Genomic DNA, 17062 nt, shown 5'->3' on the forward strand with positions numbered 1-17062 from the left:
TCCTCTCACAGCTTCCTGAGCTGCTGAGACTTTACACACACACACACACACACACACACACACATACACACACACGGAAACCTGAAGTATTTGCATCATTCATTCAAACACAAATCACAAATGAAATTGAGAATGTCTCAATTTTTGGAAATGGAAAGACTCTCAGTTTTTCTCCCAAGAAAAGACATGTGTCTCCTGAGTTTCACAGGAGATTTCAGCTCATTTCAGTCAATTTCTGATTTTAGGAACATCTGAGACTGTGTTGATATGTAATGATTATCTTAGTTTGTTTTCTGTAAGTTTCCTTAGCTATGAAAAAGCAACATCTTAACAGTTAAAAAATAAACTTACTAACTAACTGAATATATAAATAAATAACCCAAATGTTTATACTATTACAGTTTTTTTCATTTGCTAACATCCTTTTGTCCAATCTGTATTCACATTTTCAAAACACTATATACATTTAGCACAACATCAGTCTGTTGTGACCATACCTTTAACACAATTCATGTTGTTTTCACACAATATTCAGTCAATTAACACGTTTGTAAAATGCTTAAATTTTCTTTTCACATAAGCTTACCCCACACCAAAATCATAGATCTTTCTTATTTTTTTTTTTTTACAAATGCTTAAACACAGCATGACAGAAATGAAGACCTAATGTTCCAAACTTTAAATATAGTGTAAAGCCTCCACTTCTGCAACAACAGCAACTCAAAAGTACTGAAAAATATCTCTATATAAAATATTGTAACAACTGATAAGCATTTTTAAATAACAGATCACTTAAATATTTAGAAATAGCTGATTCCAGTCTCAGTTGGAGGAATAGTCAGGTGTTGATGCTCTTTCTATTACATCAACATAGAGTAAAAAAGACCTCTTTGAATTGGTTTTGTGGATTCAGAACAACATAAAGAATCAGAGAAAGAAAAAAAATAATGCCTGGGAGAGGGAGAGGAATAGTTAGATCAGAAGAAGATAGGTAAGGGAGAAGAAGAGGTAAGGGAGGGGTAAGAATGTGTGCTGGATAAAGTCTGAATTGCAAGATGTAAACTCGCAGTTCCGAGAATTGTGAAATACAGTTTTTTACAGATGCTAGGACAGATTTCTCAATACTAAGGTCACTTTTGCAGAACTCTTCACACAGTGAGCACAACAGAAGTCTATGTGGGCTAAACTGAGGATCAATTATCATTGCTTTGGCACAAAATGCATTCAATGACTACATCTCTCAAATTTCATGAATTCTTTTCTCACTCAGACACAACAACTGCAAAAACTCTTTGTACGTACAGGCCAATTTGCACATGCTTGCATACTGTTTTCAAAACTGTTAAACTGATGTTCAAAACAATAACATAATACAAAACTGAATAAGACAGCAATTTGCTACATTTCTACAGTAATATTTTAATGAAATATATTTTAAATCTTAAAATTAAATGCTATAATTTCTATTGTAATATTTGAATGGAATAAGCTGATTCTCATTGTAGATGAACATCTATGCAGGTGTGACTCTCTCAATTTCATTACAAAAGGAGACAACTGCTGAATAGTTTTGTATTGTGATGTAAACATGTCTGATTCATTCCAGTAACATATATTGCAGTGAATTATATACAGAGATGTGTCCTTGTTTTACACAAGAAAACACTGTATAATGCTACATGTTGTTAGTGTTTTTTAGGTCATTGTTTTGTGGGTGACAAAGTGTGTTTGCCGGCTGTCAACCTTTGCTAGTGTTCTGGAAGAATGAGTGTTTTGGTAGTTGTAGTGCATTTTGAATGTGAAATGAACTGCTTTGCCAAGCTGAAAGTTGGTTAGGAGAACTGTGTGAAGAGTTTTGCAAAAGTGACCTAAGTATTGAGAAATGTGTCCTAGCGTCTGTAAAAAACTGTAAGTTTTAGAAAGTATGTTGTCAAGAATGAACACATTCAACAAATGTAAAATGGGTTTCAGTTGGAGGTAACTAAATAACAACATACAATGGATTTTTATATTGTCTATATGCAGGTAGAACTGAAACATGTATATCAAACATGTTCAAGAAAGTAATGCAGTTTTTGTAAAGCCATCAACTGTTAGTATTTCGACAGTCACTGCTATGATTGACTATATGTTCGTATTGGATAGAAAAGTAGTGCTAATGTTTTGTCCGAGTTACTCAATTTTGAATTGGGTTTGCTGTGTTTTGTTAGTATATGTAGAAAAAGTATTTTGAAAAGTAGAGTTTGTATTTACTTAACAAAATGTGGTTTTGGCCAGAAAATTAACTGTTTGGCTAATTGTGTGATGTAGTTGTGTTGCTGTGTTAAGAGTTTAGAAAAAGTACTTTAAGTATTGGTAAACGCTTGTTAGCAATTGAAAAAAACTGTAAGTAAAGATCATGTTCCATGAAGATATTTTGTAAATTTCCTACCGTAAATATATCAAAACTTAATTTTTGATTAGTAATATGCATTGCTAAGAACTTAATTTTTAAGTATTTTTATGTTTTTTTCTCAATATTTAAGTTTTTTTGCTCCCTCAGATTCCAGATTGTCAAATAGTTGTATCTCAGACAAATATTGTCCTCCTAACAAACCATACATCAATGGAGAGATTATTTATTCTGCTTTCAGATGATGTAGAAATCTCAGTTTTGAGACTTAAGACTGGTTTTGTGGTCCAGGGTCACAAATAAATTTCCTCATACAGGTATGACAGTAAATTTACTACATATCGAGGATTTCTACACAACTAATGAGCTGTTCATGGACAGTGTGATGGGTGGTAATAGTTGACACTGAGCAGTTCAGACCAGAAAACTGTAAACCGTTCACTATTAATCTACCCAGAAAAACTGAATACGGTTGCTATTTGAGGGATTTTAAGGAATACTATCAAGTTGTGCTCTATTGTCCATGTTGTCTGTAATAATGCAGTCTTTGCTTGAGAAATGAACCAGTGCTGTGAAATCCTTTTTACGCTTTTGCATTTTCAAACTTTAACCAGGAAACGTGTAAAAACCAATGACATTCAGCATCAGAATATGTCCAGATTCTTACTGAGCTGTTATCTGTGAAATTTAAAGATGAAGTGTGTCATTATTTTTTCCCCCGTCTCGCTTTAATGGAGACTTCACCTTTTAAGCTTTTAAAATCTCCTTTGACAGTAGAATATTTACATTCACAGGGTTTATACAGGTCTTAAAAAATATTGATTCACTAAATAAAGGCCTTAAATCAGATCCGAACATTTTAAATACACAAGTCATGGCATTAAATGTTGCATGCACTTCAAAAAATGAACATCTTCCTCAGTATTTTTTGTCTTGTTTTCAATCACAAATATCTAAACATTCTTAAAATAAGATACATTTACTTGAGGTGCAAAATGAAGATGGTTTTCTGAGAAACTGAACAAAATGAAGTGAGTTTATGCTTAAAACAAGATCAAATATCGGTCAGTGGGGAATGAAAATGGTTTTCCATTTGAATTAAGTTAATTTGCTGAACCCACCAGCAGATATTAGTTCTTGTTTTAATCATAAACCCATTTCATTTCGATCAGTTTTTCAGAAAACAAGACTTATTATCTTAAGTAATTTTGCGTCTCGATTTAAGAATGAGATATTTGTACTGCAAGACAAAATACAGATGAAGAACACTTGAGAAAAAAGATAAACTAAAAATGATTGGCAAAGTGTTTGGAAGCAAAACTTAGGGCTATTAAGCTGTAAAATGAATTTAAAGGTAATGGAGATCTGTGAGACTCTCTAGACATTTACATTTAGAGCACATATAGACATATTTTGTTCCCTTCATGTATTGCTTATATTTTCTGGACTTTGTTGTAAAGGTCTTAAACCTTCATAAAACCTGCAGAAACCCTATATTTACCAGATGAAACTAGATTAAAATAATGCAATCTATGCTGTTTGTACACAGGATCAGACATTCAAATAAATGGCAAAATGCAGCTGCAACAGGAAACATGTTTTCCACAAATCTGAATGTATTATCAGGAAACTAGGCTGAAAGCTGCAGTGTAGTTGCAAGGTGTGTGGTTTTGTTTTACTTCAGATGATTCAGCATCAGTTGCTGCGTTTTGAATGACAGGTGACTTGTTTTTAAAAGAAACATGGCAATTTTTCTTCGCAGCTCAAGTCTGGTGCAGAGCAGCCACTCGTCTACAAACACACAGATCCCCTTCAGGGCTTCACACTGTTTGGAGGTGTGCTATAAATAAATAAATAAGAAAGAGAAGTGAACTGTTGCTGTTTCTCTTTTTTAATTATGAAGAGTTGGACCTGAGGAACTGACATACGGTGCAATCAGGCGAATGTTAATCTGTGCCACCAGGCTCTGCATTCACACAGTGACTTAATTAAAAAGCATCTTCATTATGGATTGGATGCAGGTGCAGAACCAGCGCGGTTTTTCTTTTCTGATAGACACAGAAACCCTGCAGGAACTCTTCACCTTTTCAGCAATTGAAAACAGTTGCTCTCCGGAGCGATTCGGGATTCAGGACAACATGGAGCCATTTTAAACAGCGCAGTGAAATGTGGCGTCTGTGGCTCTGTAATCAAAATACTAATTTATTTTTAGTTTACCATTTGTTTTTGCCCGACTCAGTTTTGCCAGCTGAGCACATTTATACTTTTATGTCTTTTAGATTTATTTATTTTTTTAGTTAAAATATCAGTCCAAACATTCATTTAGACATTAATTGTAATAATGCAGTGAGATGTTTGTGCTCCACACAGAGATGTGATCTGATCATCATCAGTCTGTCTGAGATTACATGAAGAAACAGAACAAACTGAGACAGACTCAATCCAGAAGAACTGCGTCTCCAAGACGCTTCAAGAAACCTACCTGCAAAGCTACGGTACTGTTACAGTTTTTCTCAGTCACTTTGGTGCATTTCTCTAATCATCATCAATATTTGAAAAGAAGTATGTGCATTTCTCAAAACAATTTTTACAAACTGCACCACACAAAAGCTTACCTGCAAAAGCCTGTAATGTACTCAAAATCTTAAATTCATCTCTCAAAAGCAAGTATTTATGTCATTGAACATATCAGTGCCATCAGAATGAAAAGTCCTTGTGTCATTGTTCACAAACAAGATGCTTAGTCATTTTGTCAATATAACAGTGCACTTTGTTAGGATTACCTGATGTAAACTATGGCAACATTTTGGATGACAGTTACTGTATTGAACGGTATGCTTATGTATGCTATATATCCATTTCAAAAGTACAAATGTACACATTACTGTATGTGGGATATTGATTGAAAGAGACTGAATAGAATTCCCAGTTACACTTTTACTTTGCACCAAGATGAAAAATTATTTTTTTTTGAATTTGTAACTCTTGTGTTGTCCTCTGTCTATACAGTATATGCTTTCCAACTGAAGATTCATGAGATGAACCTTTGAGCTTTTTCAGAGAAATGGTTTATCATTGCTTGATCTACATTCTCTTCATTAGTCAAGATTCACTTGCACAATTCATGCCAAATTTACAAAAAGTCTAATAATAATGTGTAAAAAAATGTGCTGGACAGTTTATGACAACTAGATGAACCATTTTGCATTTGATGACTTATACGGTGAACTAAAGACTAGATGTTTTGGGGGGAATGTATTGCACAGAAAACTATAAAATACATTTTGAGCAACATGACATTAGCAACTGATGATGTAGGAAACTGCAGATAAATGTGCATAATCAATTGCATGAATGTACAAAAGCAATCGCAACTTGTTCAAAATAATGAGAAACTGGTTTCATGATGTGTATAAATGACTAGATGATGTGGAGGTTGTACAAGTAGTTCTGAGAATTTCATTTCTGATTTGAGAAATGCACGAAAGCGACTGAGAAAAACTGTACAAGTTTTAGGCACTTGTGTAAAAATGCTGTAATATGTTGCAAGATGCTGTAAAAAATAATGTCATAAATAGATTTTCTTTATCATTTAACTTCTATTAACTAAATTAAATCAACATTTGGTGTGAATATCATTTGTGTTTACAGTTTTTGTATGTACACATTTCTCAATACTTAGGTCACTTTTGCAGAACTCTTCACACAGTGAGCACAACAGAAGTCTATGTGGGATAAACTGAGGATCAATGATCATTGCTTTGGCACAAAATGCATTCAATGACTACATCTCTCAAATTTCATGAATTCTTTTCTCACTCAGACACAACAACTGCCAAAACTCTTTGTACGTACAGGCCAATTTGCACATGCTTGCATACTGTTTTCAAAACTGTTAAACCTATGTTCAAAACAATAACATAATACAAAACTGAATAAGACAGCAATTTGCTACATCTCTACAGTAATATTTTAATGAAATATATTTTAAATCTTAAAATTAAATGCTATAAAAACAATTGGACAATTGGGCCAGCCACAGCTGATTCTCATTGTAGATGAACATCTACACAGGTGTTACTCTTTCAATTTCATTACAAAAGGAGACAACTGCTGAATAGTTTTGTATTGTGATGTAAACATGTCTGATTCATTCCAGTAACATATATTGCAGTGAATTATATACAGAGATGTGTCCTTGTTTTTACACAAGAAAACACTGTATAATGCTACATGTTGTTAGTGTTTTTTAGGTCATTGTTTTGTGGGTGACAAAGTGTGTTTGCCGGCTGTCAACCTTTGCTAGTGTTCTGGAAGAATGAGTTGATTTGAGACCTGAATAAAGTGTTTTGGTAGTTGTAGTGCATTTTGAATGTGAAATGAACTGCTTTGCCAAGCTGAAAGTTGGTTAGGAGAACTGTGTGAAGAGTTTTGCAAAAGTGACCTAAGTATTGAGAAATGTGTCCTAGCGTCTGTAAAAAACTGTAAAGCAGCTTTTGCCCTCGGTGCACTTGAGCAGAGTTTTTCTAGTAGCTTTACAGGAAGGTTTCTTGAAGCATCTCAGAGACACAGTTCTTCTGGATTGAGTCTGTCTCAGTTTGTTCTGTTTCTTCATGTAATCTCAGACAGACTGATGATGATCAGATCACATCACATCTCTGTGTGGAGCACAAACATCTCACTGCATTATTACAATTAATGACTAAATGAATGTTTGGAAATGTAAACTGACTGACTACTGATTGGAACGACTACTGACACATTTATTTTATATAATACTTTTATTCATCAAGGTGGCATTAAATTGATCGGAAATTATATTTATAATATTACAAAAGATTTCTATTTCATATAAATGCTGTTCTTTTGAACTTTCAGTTTATCAAAGAATCCTAAAAAAAATAATGTATCGCTGTTTTCACAAAACATGAAGCAGCACAGTGTTTTTAACACTGATAAAAATCAGAAATGTTTCTTGAGCAGCATGTCAGCATATTAGAATGATTTCTGAAGGATAGAAAACCTTATATTAAACTATAATAATGTTTCACAATTTTTACTGTATTATTTTACCAAATAAATGCAGCCTTGGTAAGCAGAAGAGACATTCATTCAAAAACATTTAAAAACGTTTGACCAGTAGTATATATGGAGATGTTTTGCTTATGTCTAAGCAGCTGACTGCATGCCTGCATGAAGTTTTCAAGTCTTTAAAGAAGGATGTTATTATACTAAACTGTTATTGAGTACAATCGGCCATTGACGTGAATGTATTGTCTGTCTATTGAGCCGCTGCTGTCCGAGGTCCTGAATGTGGCAGAAGATCAGGAGCTCTCCATGGTGCTGACATTATAAAACAGCCTCAGAAAGACTTGTACTGCTGTAGTTATGCTGAATCCTCTGCGGCTTTTATAAAGTTAAGTTAGCTAAGACCTTGAACATTTGTGGTATGTGTTTAAATAGAGTGGAGTCCAAATATTTGAGAACACTTGAGAAAATTTGATTTTTCCTCCTTACAGAATTATGCTATCAGCTTAACATTTTAAGTAAAGATTAATTGAAATAACAGTTGAATTGAGTTTTTCAGACTAACTTTGCCTTCCAGATGTTTCAAAGAGGGTATTGTGTATTTGGTGTATTTTTTATTTTACGTTTTTTAATTTTAATTTTATTAATTTATTTATTTATTTAAGATTTATTTAAGATGTCATTTATTTAATTGTTTAGTAGTGCTAGAATATATAATATATTAATATAGAATTTATTAATATATAGTTTATTAAAATAAAACTTTTCTATTATTTTACAAAAAAAAATATTATTTACATTTTTATATTACATTTGGGATTGAAATTTGTCAAGAAGTGTATTTTGGATATACAATTAACATGCAACATGCTGTGCATTAAAAAAGCAATGACAATGAAGTACCAAATTCTAATATGAATTGAATTTCAATTGTCAGTTCAATGCATTGTTGAATGCTCAATGCATTGTGATGCATGGTTGCATTATACTCCCTCATTGTGTATATATATGATGTCCATTGTGACCCTGCTGTGAACTATTAACATATTTCTTTAATACTACTTCTGCAAAGGGTCTTGGCATCAACGTCAACATTTCAGCAGATGCAAACTATTGCATTCTCCTTTTCTCTCTATTTCTCACCCATGCATTCTCCCTCTATCAGCTCATCTCTTTCCCACTCTCCAGCCCTGTGTGAGGCCTAGATCTGTCTCCACATCTATGAATCCCTGCTGCGCTGCTGTGGCGTTTGAGTGACGGGAGAACAGCGCGTTTCTGCATTAGCCACAAAACTCAGCAAAATCTCCCATTCCTCCTCTGTCTGGAGAAAACTGCGTCCTGTTCTTTCGCACTCGTATTCTGCACACGCAACAGGCAGCGGTCTGTCCTCAACACGTCAATGCAATTTTCAGCTTCTTACCTGATTTCACCGCCGCAGGATTTGAGAAACAACCAAAGATACGGGTGTGAAATGCATGCAGGCTTCACAATACATTGAACTTGCAATGAAAATTCAGTGCATCACAGAATTTAGTAACTGAGTACTTTAAGTGAAACTAAATTAATATATTAAATGTTTCCTTGGCAACTAGCTGAAATAAATTATTACATTTAATAAGATAATATATTTTAATTTAACATTTTTTACATTTAAAATTGTATTTATTTATTATAATTTTTATTTTTTATAACCCTGGATGATGATGATAATATTAATGTTATTAATAATATTATAATATTATTATTAGTTAATTTGCATTTAACTATTAAAGAAACCCAGGTGAACTGTAATGTTGAATCAAACCATATCTTGCATATGCATTTTAATACTTTTCCACTTCAGCTCATCGTGTGCATGGCCTTAACTATCCATACGATGTTGATGTAATATTAACCAGCAGCGTCTCACCAGTCGTCTTTGAAGTCGAGGGATACTTTCATTAAAAAATTCACTCACGACTCGCTCGGGATTCAGGTTTAGAGAGCAGAAAACCCTCTAAAGAGTCAGAGCCACATGAATGTCCTCACATTACAACAGTCAAACATAAAGATAATCTGAATGTGACCCGCTTTTCCAAAAACACACTGCTTTAAACTGGATTCCATTTGACAGTACCCATTAAAGATGATAAATATTGATGTATTTTTCATTGTTGGTGTAGTATTTTGTTTAGCTTACGCACAAGGCCAACCTAAAATGACTTTGTTACAGCTTGGGTGACAGTTGATGTCTAAGTTTACTGGAAAGCCATTACAACTGGCTATTTATTTTATTTTATTTTATGGTAGTGTGACATTTTGCACAAATTGTAGGGATGGTTTTTGGAGTTTTTGGGGCATGTTGTCACAGGTTTTCTCCTGGCCAATAAAGGTAGAAATGTACAAATACGTGTAGGCTAATATCTACAAAAATGGTTTAAAACGCCATCCTTAACAGAGAGGTGTGACAACTAGCCCCGTCACTCTTTTTTTAAAGTAAAGAGTGAGTGATAATGCACTATAATTGGAAAGAGCATGGTGTATTTGTGCTGATAACGTTGTAAGGATCATACCTGATGAATTTCAAAGCAGAAATGTGGCTGTGTTAGGCAGGTGAAGTTGTAGGTTGTGTTGGCGATGAAATTCCTCTATTGGCGCGTGTGCAAATCCATCTCTCGCGCTCTCGCGCACTACAGACAGAGCAGTGTTGTCTCGAGCTCGCCGTGAGCGGACTGTTACCGAGGCTCCTGACGGCGGAGGGAGGGACACGCAGTCCTGAGATGCTCCTTCATGAGGAGCAAAGCAATACATCAGCGACTCCAATGCGGTGCCCAATGTTTCTAATTCGGTTTCTGCGTCCGTTTCCCGCAGGATGCCGTTTGGTAAAAAATGCGCATATGAAATAAACGTGGGTGGGATGCCTTCTGCGTTGGCCACTGGATCTACTGCCGTTAAAACGTTTGGAGAAAGGCTGGAAAACTGATCTGTATGCCGAGCAAACTGGATGGGAGATTTCTGAGGGAGATTTCCGCGCCGGCGTGAATAGACGCTTTGTCCTTTGCGTCTTTCTTCACGTCTTCTGAGAGGATTGTATCCGCGTTTCTCCCCAAATGGTCTTATTTTCGTATCTATCCACTAAACACGGCGATATCGTACTGTTTTTACCTCACAGTGCCATGTTTTCTCTGAGGCGATCCGACGTGAGGCGAAAAGTCTGACCGGACCTCCTCCTTCAGAAGTAAACCATCAACATTTCTGGATTCTTCGACCGTTTTTCATTCTAAGTGTGTTTTTGGAAGCTATAATTCACGTTTTGGATTAAATATATGCTGAAACTATAAATCAGTTTGGGGATTTCAAAAGATCGCTTGAATCGAGGCAGCCGTTTGGAATGAAGAACCGTTAAGAAGCGCCGTTAAATATTTCGCGGCATTTTTGGATTCGAATTCCTGGTCTATATTCATACGTTTATTGTTTTATACATACAATACATTTATCCAAGTGAGCATATTGTTTCGAGACTCTGGACCCAGAGGAGGTGATTTAGACATCATCCATCTGAAGATTCCGGACATTTCTGTGCTGCTCTGAACTTGAGGCGTTTGGATGCTCCAGGACGAAGGTAACGCAGTTATTTCTTTCATTTTTAAGGATTTAAAACGCTAACAAAACACTCTGCGATTCAATACTTTGGTTATTAGCGTTCAGTTAGGAGACTACGCTTGGTTTAGACTCAAACGCCAGTTTGGTGTTTAATAAATCAAACGTTAGAGGTCAAATAATGAGCTATTGTTTGATTGTGATGCGATACCTTGTAGACAAAATCGTGTTTTGGTGGATTTGCTATGGTTATTCAATGCGCATCGCAAGACTTGGTCACGTTAACGGAACGGACCGACATTTTTATGAAAATAACTCTTGGGATTTGGCATTACTGCTGTTGCCAATCAGAAAATGTTGATTGATCTTCCTCTTTAAGGACCTTCTGGCGGACCTTTGGAGATTTCTCTAGTCATTAAACTTTCCCTTGAACGTTTCTTTCGCATTTAAATGTCCGTGTTTGGAAATGGGACGCCATAGGTTATGTAAAGGTTTGCTCGAGAGCCCAAGTTGCGCTTTCGAACGGTTCCTTCAGTTGGACAGAGGAGGACTGTTGGGTTTATCGGTAACGTGGAGCGCAATGACATCACAATAAGACCGATTTTGGAGATGAGATAAACGCAGCAGGTCCGGTACCGCAGTCCAGGTTGAGTTCCGGAGCGCGCGGTGCTGTTGTTGGGGTGTGTCTGTCTGCGGATGGGAACGCGAATGGAGCAGCGGCCGCTGGGGGCCACTGGCACATAACTCACTCACACACACTCACAGCCTACACAAACTACACTTAAAGAATGAATATAATTAGTATCATATTCTATTATAGTATTTGGACGCTTGAAATTTGTCAATGTCAATGCATTAGATAATGAAATGCCAAAACCAAGTCATTAATACTGCTTCAGTAAGTTTGCACCATCAAGCATAAGTGATTAAATAGAAGAACAATTTGTGGTTCTGCAAAGAACCCTTCAGTGAGCAGTTCTTAAAAGAACCATTTTTTCTTAATCTGAATAACCCTTTTCCACTATAAAGAACCTTTCAATGTTCCATGGATGTTAAAGGTTCCTTAGGGAGCCATGAATGCCAGTAAAGAAGCTTTATTTTTAAGAGTGATGGGACTCATTTCTTGGTTCCTCAAAGAATCTTTGAGTTAACAGTTTTTAAAAGAATCATTTTTAACAATCTGAAGATGCTTCACCATTATAAAGAGCCTTTTGTGCGATGGAAATGTTCCAAATGTGTGAATGCCAATACATTAGATAACAAAATGCCAAACCAAGCCATTAATATTGCTTCCATAAGTTTGCACTATCAAGTATAATAGTTCCAAATTATTATTATTTTATTTTATTTTATTTTATTTTATTTTTTTTCATAGAAGAATCATCTTGGTTCACAAAGAACCCTTCAGTGAGCAGTTCTTAAAATAACCATTTTTCCCCCCTTAGTCTGAATAACCTTTTTCCACTATAAAGAACCTTTCAATATTCCATGGATGTTAAAATTTCTCCATGGAGCCATTAATGCCAGTAAAGAAGCTTTATTTTCAAGAGTGTTATGACTTTTTTGGTTTCTCAAAGAAACTTTAAGTTAACAACTCATAAAAGAAGCATTTTTAATAATCTGAAGATCCCTCTCCATTATAAAGAGCATTTTGTCCAATGGAAATGTTCCATGGGGTTCTCCAATGAACTGTAAATGCCAATAAAGCACTAGAGTGTACCGTGGTATGCCACAATAGTATTTTCTAAGACTTTATTGAGCTGAAATTAATTTTTGATGTAATATCTCTGCTGTTTTATATAGTTTAGCTGTGTTTCTTTGCTCAACTCAATGTCTGTGAACTACTGTATTAAAAGGCCCAAATAGAGTGACTGTTCATTTCTGTAGTTTGGTCTTCAAATCAGAATTCATATAGAGACCAACAGGTGCTGCAAGTAAAAACCCAATTTATTTTCTCCACAGATATTGTAAATTGATTTTTGAACCAATCATGAGTTTTGAGGTTGTGAAGATGCATTTTTCTGTAGATGCCACTAGTTAGGGTGATTTCAACCTGTTGAATAACTACACTACTAGTAAACATGAAGAGAGATCAGCCAATGAACAAAACAGTGTTACCATGTGAGTCAACCTTCATTCACTCTCAAACTACTGTATGATTTTTAATATTTTGCAGTAAACAGAGTAATTTTAACATTTTACAGTAAGGTTCCATTAGTTAACATTTTGATGCATTAGCTAAGATCAACTAACAATGAGCAGCAGTTCATTTGTTACAGTATTTATTAATCTTTGTTAACACTAGTAAATAAAAATACAACTGTTTATTGTTAGTTCATATACGCACAGGTCCATTAAATAATATTATAATATAATAAACGGATACATCTTTTGATTTGAATAATGTATCAGTAAATGTTGAAATTAACATTAAGAACTAAATTTGTAATTGTTTATGTTAACTAATATGAACAAATGCAACCTTATTGTTAAGTATTGTTGTCGTCAACTTGAGCTATGTTTTTATACTTCTAATCAGTGACAATGCATCAGCAGTTTTATATTTTCTGTCATTTTACATTTGATTACTTCATTCGCAGTGCATCATGGGATACCAGTTCATTAAATCATAAAAGTACACGGTCTAGCTTTTGTCTTTTTCCCAATTTTCGTACAATTTTGCTTCAAATCAAACATTGTATTAATGTTGTGATTCATCTCACAGCCAGTTGGTTCAAGGCTTAGATCTCGTTATTTAAGATTTTTCTAAATCCCTGTGAAGATAATGAAAGGAAAGAATACTTTAGTAACCAAGGCCACTGAAGAAGTCAGATATTGATAAAACCAATTAAAATATCCCATTCTCCAAATAAAAGGCTTTGTTCACGACTAAACAGCTTTGAACTTTAAATAATAATAATAATAATAAAAACTGAATAAGCAGTGCATGCATAGTTTTTCACTTTATTTATGTTTAATCATTTGTATATATTAAGAATAATATATGCATAGTATAGTTATATTACAATAGTATAGTATAGTTTTGTCTAATGTATTAAATTCTTTATAGTATATTAAATGCATTAATTACTTTATAAATAAAAGCATGAGTATAAATGTGTGTGTGTGTGTGTGTATGTATATATATATATATATATATATATATATATATATACGCGTGTGTGTGTGTGTGTGTGTGTGTGTATAAGTTTATAGTATTTTTGTTTGTGTTGGTCATTGGGCAGCAGTCGCTCAGGTCTCATCAGTCAGTCTTTCTTCCCACCAGTTTCCAGTTTGTCTTTACAAATAACACGCCTGACTCAGTATTACTCACCCGGCAGCAGCACACGTCCGCTCTCTGATGACTCTTTCCTGTAACCCAGCATGAGGAATGATGTGTGAGGGCTCTATTATTGTAATACTATAATTACCATGTAAACAGAAGCCTGATGAAATGTGCCATTTGTTCAGCCGCCGCCAAACTGCACTGAGCAGCGATCATGTGACGTAGAACCCGATCGTGATTGGTTGCCAGTTCAGAACCGAAACAGATGGATTCGGCGGTTCTGCAGAGATTCAGCAAGATCTCCGGCGGATCAAACTAATCCGTGCTCCTCTGAAATGCAACACACACACACCTGATTAGCGACAGCTGGATTATTTAAGCGATCTAACCCATGCTTTGGGCCCCATCCTGTTGCCAGATCTTCACGGGATGGTTGACGCTCTGCAGGTAGTAAATGGTTGATGCTGATGATATGGATTATCCCGTTCACAGGCATGCATATTAGATTCAGTTTTAATGATAAGTGGAATGCTCTGGGCTGGTTTTGATAAAGGATAATTTTATTCCGCTTGCGTTACGCAAACAGCCCCTGGGCTTAATAACGCAGATTGTGTTACCATCATGTTTAATTCAGACACGGCATGTTTTTGCCATGTCTCCTGGTCTACCGCTCGTCTAAGTGTGTGTGTGGAGTTTAACCGAGCGTTAAGGTATCATAGAGACTGTCGGCGGCACTAATGGAGTCGCTGGTTGGTGTGCGTCATTTCTTTCAGGTTTGGGCCTAATTAAGCCATTCCTGCTTTCGTGTCAGACGCTGGGTAGAGAGACTGATGTTAGATCACGTCTTAATGAGCACCTGAATCATTACAGGCTGTGTACTGATGACTTGAAGTGAAAATTCGCACAGATATAGAAACTTTTCCCTCATGTCTCATATGCAGTGAACTGAATATATTTGAATTGAACAGAACTCAATTACCAAGACTTTTCATCCCGCAGTGAAATGTGTGCGAATATTTCAACCCAAAATCAAGAAAAAATTAATTTTGCAGAAAAAAAATGAAGCCAGACTTTATTTGAATAACAATTAAAAGGTAAAAAGGTAACTGCAGCTTTTTATCTCACAATTCTGCCTTTTTTGCACACAAATTCCAAGATTTAAACTCAGAATTGCGAGATATAAATGCAGAATTGGACAATATAAACTCAGAAATGTAAATATAAACTCTGGAGACATAAACACAGAATTGAAAGATATACAGTAAACACAAAATTGCGAGATATAAATGCAAAATTACGCAATATAAACTCAGAATTATGAGATATAAGCGCAGAATTTTGAAACATAAATGCAGAATTGCAATATACTGTATACTGTAAACACAGAATTGTGAGATATGCAGAATTATGAGTTTGCAATTCTGAGAAGAAAAGTTAAAACTGTGAGATTTTTGCAGTTGCAAGGGAACAAGTCTGAATTGTGAGGAAAAAAAAGTTGCAATTACTATTTATTTTTTATTCCGTGGCAGGGAGAAAAAATTGAATTGCAAGATATAAATTAAGAGTTCTGAAGGAAAAAATTAAAAATTGCAAGAAAGAAAAAAAAAATCGCTATAACCTCTGTGGCGAGTCAGCTGCCTCCTCCCTGATAATCACCGGCACCCCGTCCTAAATCGCCGCCCTTCACCAGGCTCCCGATAGGAGTGGGTGTGGGAGAGAGGAGGGGCGCTGGACGAGTCAGGGCTGGCGGCGTGTGATGGGGCACACCTGAAGGAAATGGAGCCTCATCACCGCCGCTGTTTAAAAGCCCAACGCGCCTCTCCTCGGGAGACCGGTCTCTTCCCCGTGCATGCACACTGGTGTCCTCGTGGGTCCAGGAAGGGTGCGTTGAGGGACTCCCGCGCCACCAGAGACGTGAGCTGCCGGACCCGCGGTCCGGTCGAGAACCGCACCCGTCTACACGGCCGTCGGGCCAGGATGCCGGGCCGTCCATCCCCTGCAAGCGCCGCGGCCAGCGAGGAGGATGAAGCCGCTAGAAGAAGCCGCCGCCCCTCGCGCCCCGGACCGAAGAGGGGAGCGCGTGCGGCCGCCGGACTCCACCCCTTACCTGGACCCTTCCTCCATGAACACTGCCAGACCCCCACGAACCCCGCAGCACGACGAGGACACCAGATTCCCTGTTGTTTTGGACACTCTTCCCCTTTTGGTCACTTTATTCCCCTTTGTTTTGGTTTTTCTGTTAAATAAAAACCTCTCCGAGGCCTGACGCCACGCCCACTGTGTCTGTCGTTGGCTCGTCCCGTCACAGTGGTGGAGAATGCGGGCAAGGCGGAGCCTAGACAGCGCAGTTGGGAAACACCTGATGACGTCACTCCCTCTCGTTTGCAAAAGTGCGCGTACCCGGACTGGGACGGAGAAACGGAGGAGACGGCCTCCCAACCACACAAAGGGGTAAGTGACTTCTCTTTTACGGTCATTTTACCCTGTGGTTGGTTTAGGCTGTTGACTAAATCCCGTTTCCTCTGTCCCTGTTCCGGCGCGCTGCGAGAGGGAGGACTGCCCGGAGAGGAATCCCCGCCCCGCCGCCCACTCCGACCGTTTGGGGCCTGGTTGAGGAAGGTAGCACTCCTGTGTGGGCTGCGCCCTGAGGACGGGGGATGTCGCTTGGGGGGGGGGAATGTGGCGAGTCAGCTGCCTCCTCCCTGATAATCACCGGCACCCCGTCCTAAATCGCCGCCCTTCACCAGGCTCCCGATAGGAGTGGGTGTGGGGAGAGA

At 36.9% G+C, this 17062-nt stretch overlaps 1 protein-coding gene across 1 annotated transcript in view; it reads left to right on the forward strand.

Annotated features, from left to right (window-relative positions):
• Positions 1 to 9994: 9994 nt before the first annotated feature.
• lrfn1 (leucine rich repeat and fibronectin type III domain containing 1) overlaps positions 9995 to 17062 on the forward strand; it is a 137805-nt gene continuing 130737 nt past the window's right edge. Inside the window, exon 1 of the mRNA XM_042740020.1 lies at positions 9995 to 11021. The gene's annotated coding sequence lies outside the window, so the exon portion shown is untranslated. The remainder of the gene's footprint in view (positions 11022 to 17062) is intronic.

The sequence above is a fragment of the Cyprinus carpio genome, chromosome B15, assembly GCF_018340385.1.
Source record: "Cyprinus carpio isolate SPL01 chromosome B15, ASM1834038v1, whole genome shotgun sequence".
In the NCBI taxonomy this organism is placed as follows: Eukaryota; Metazoa; Chordata; class Actinopteri; order Cypriniformes; family Cyprinidae; genus Cyprinus; species Cyprinus carpio.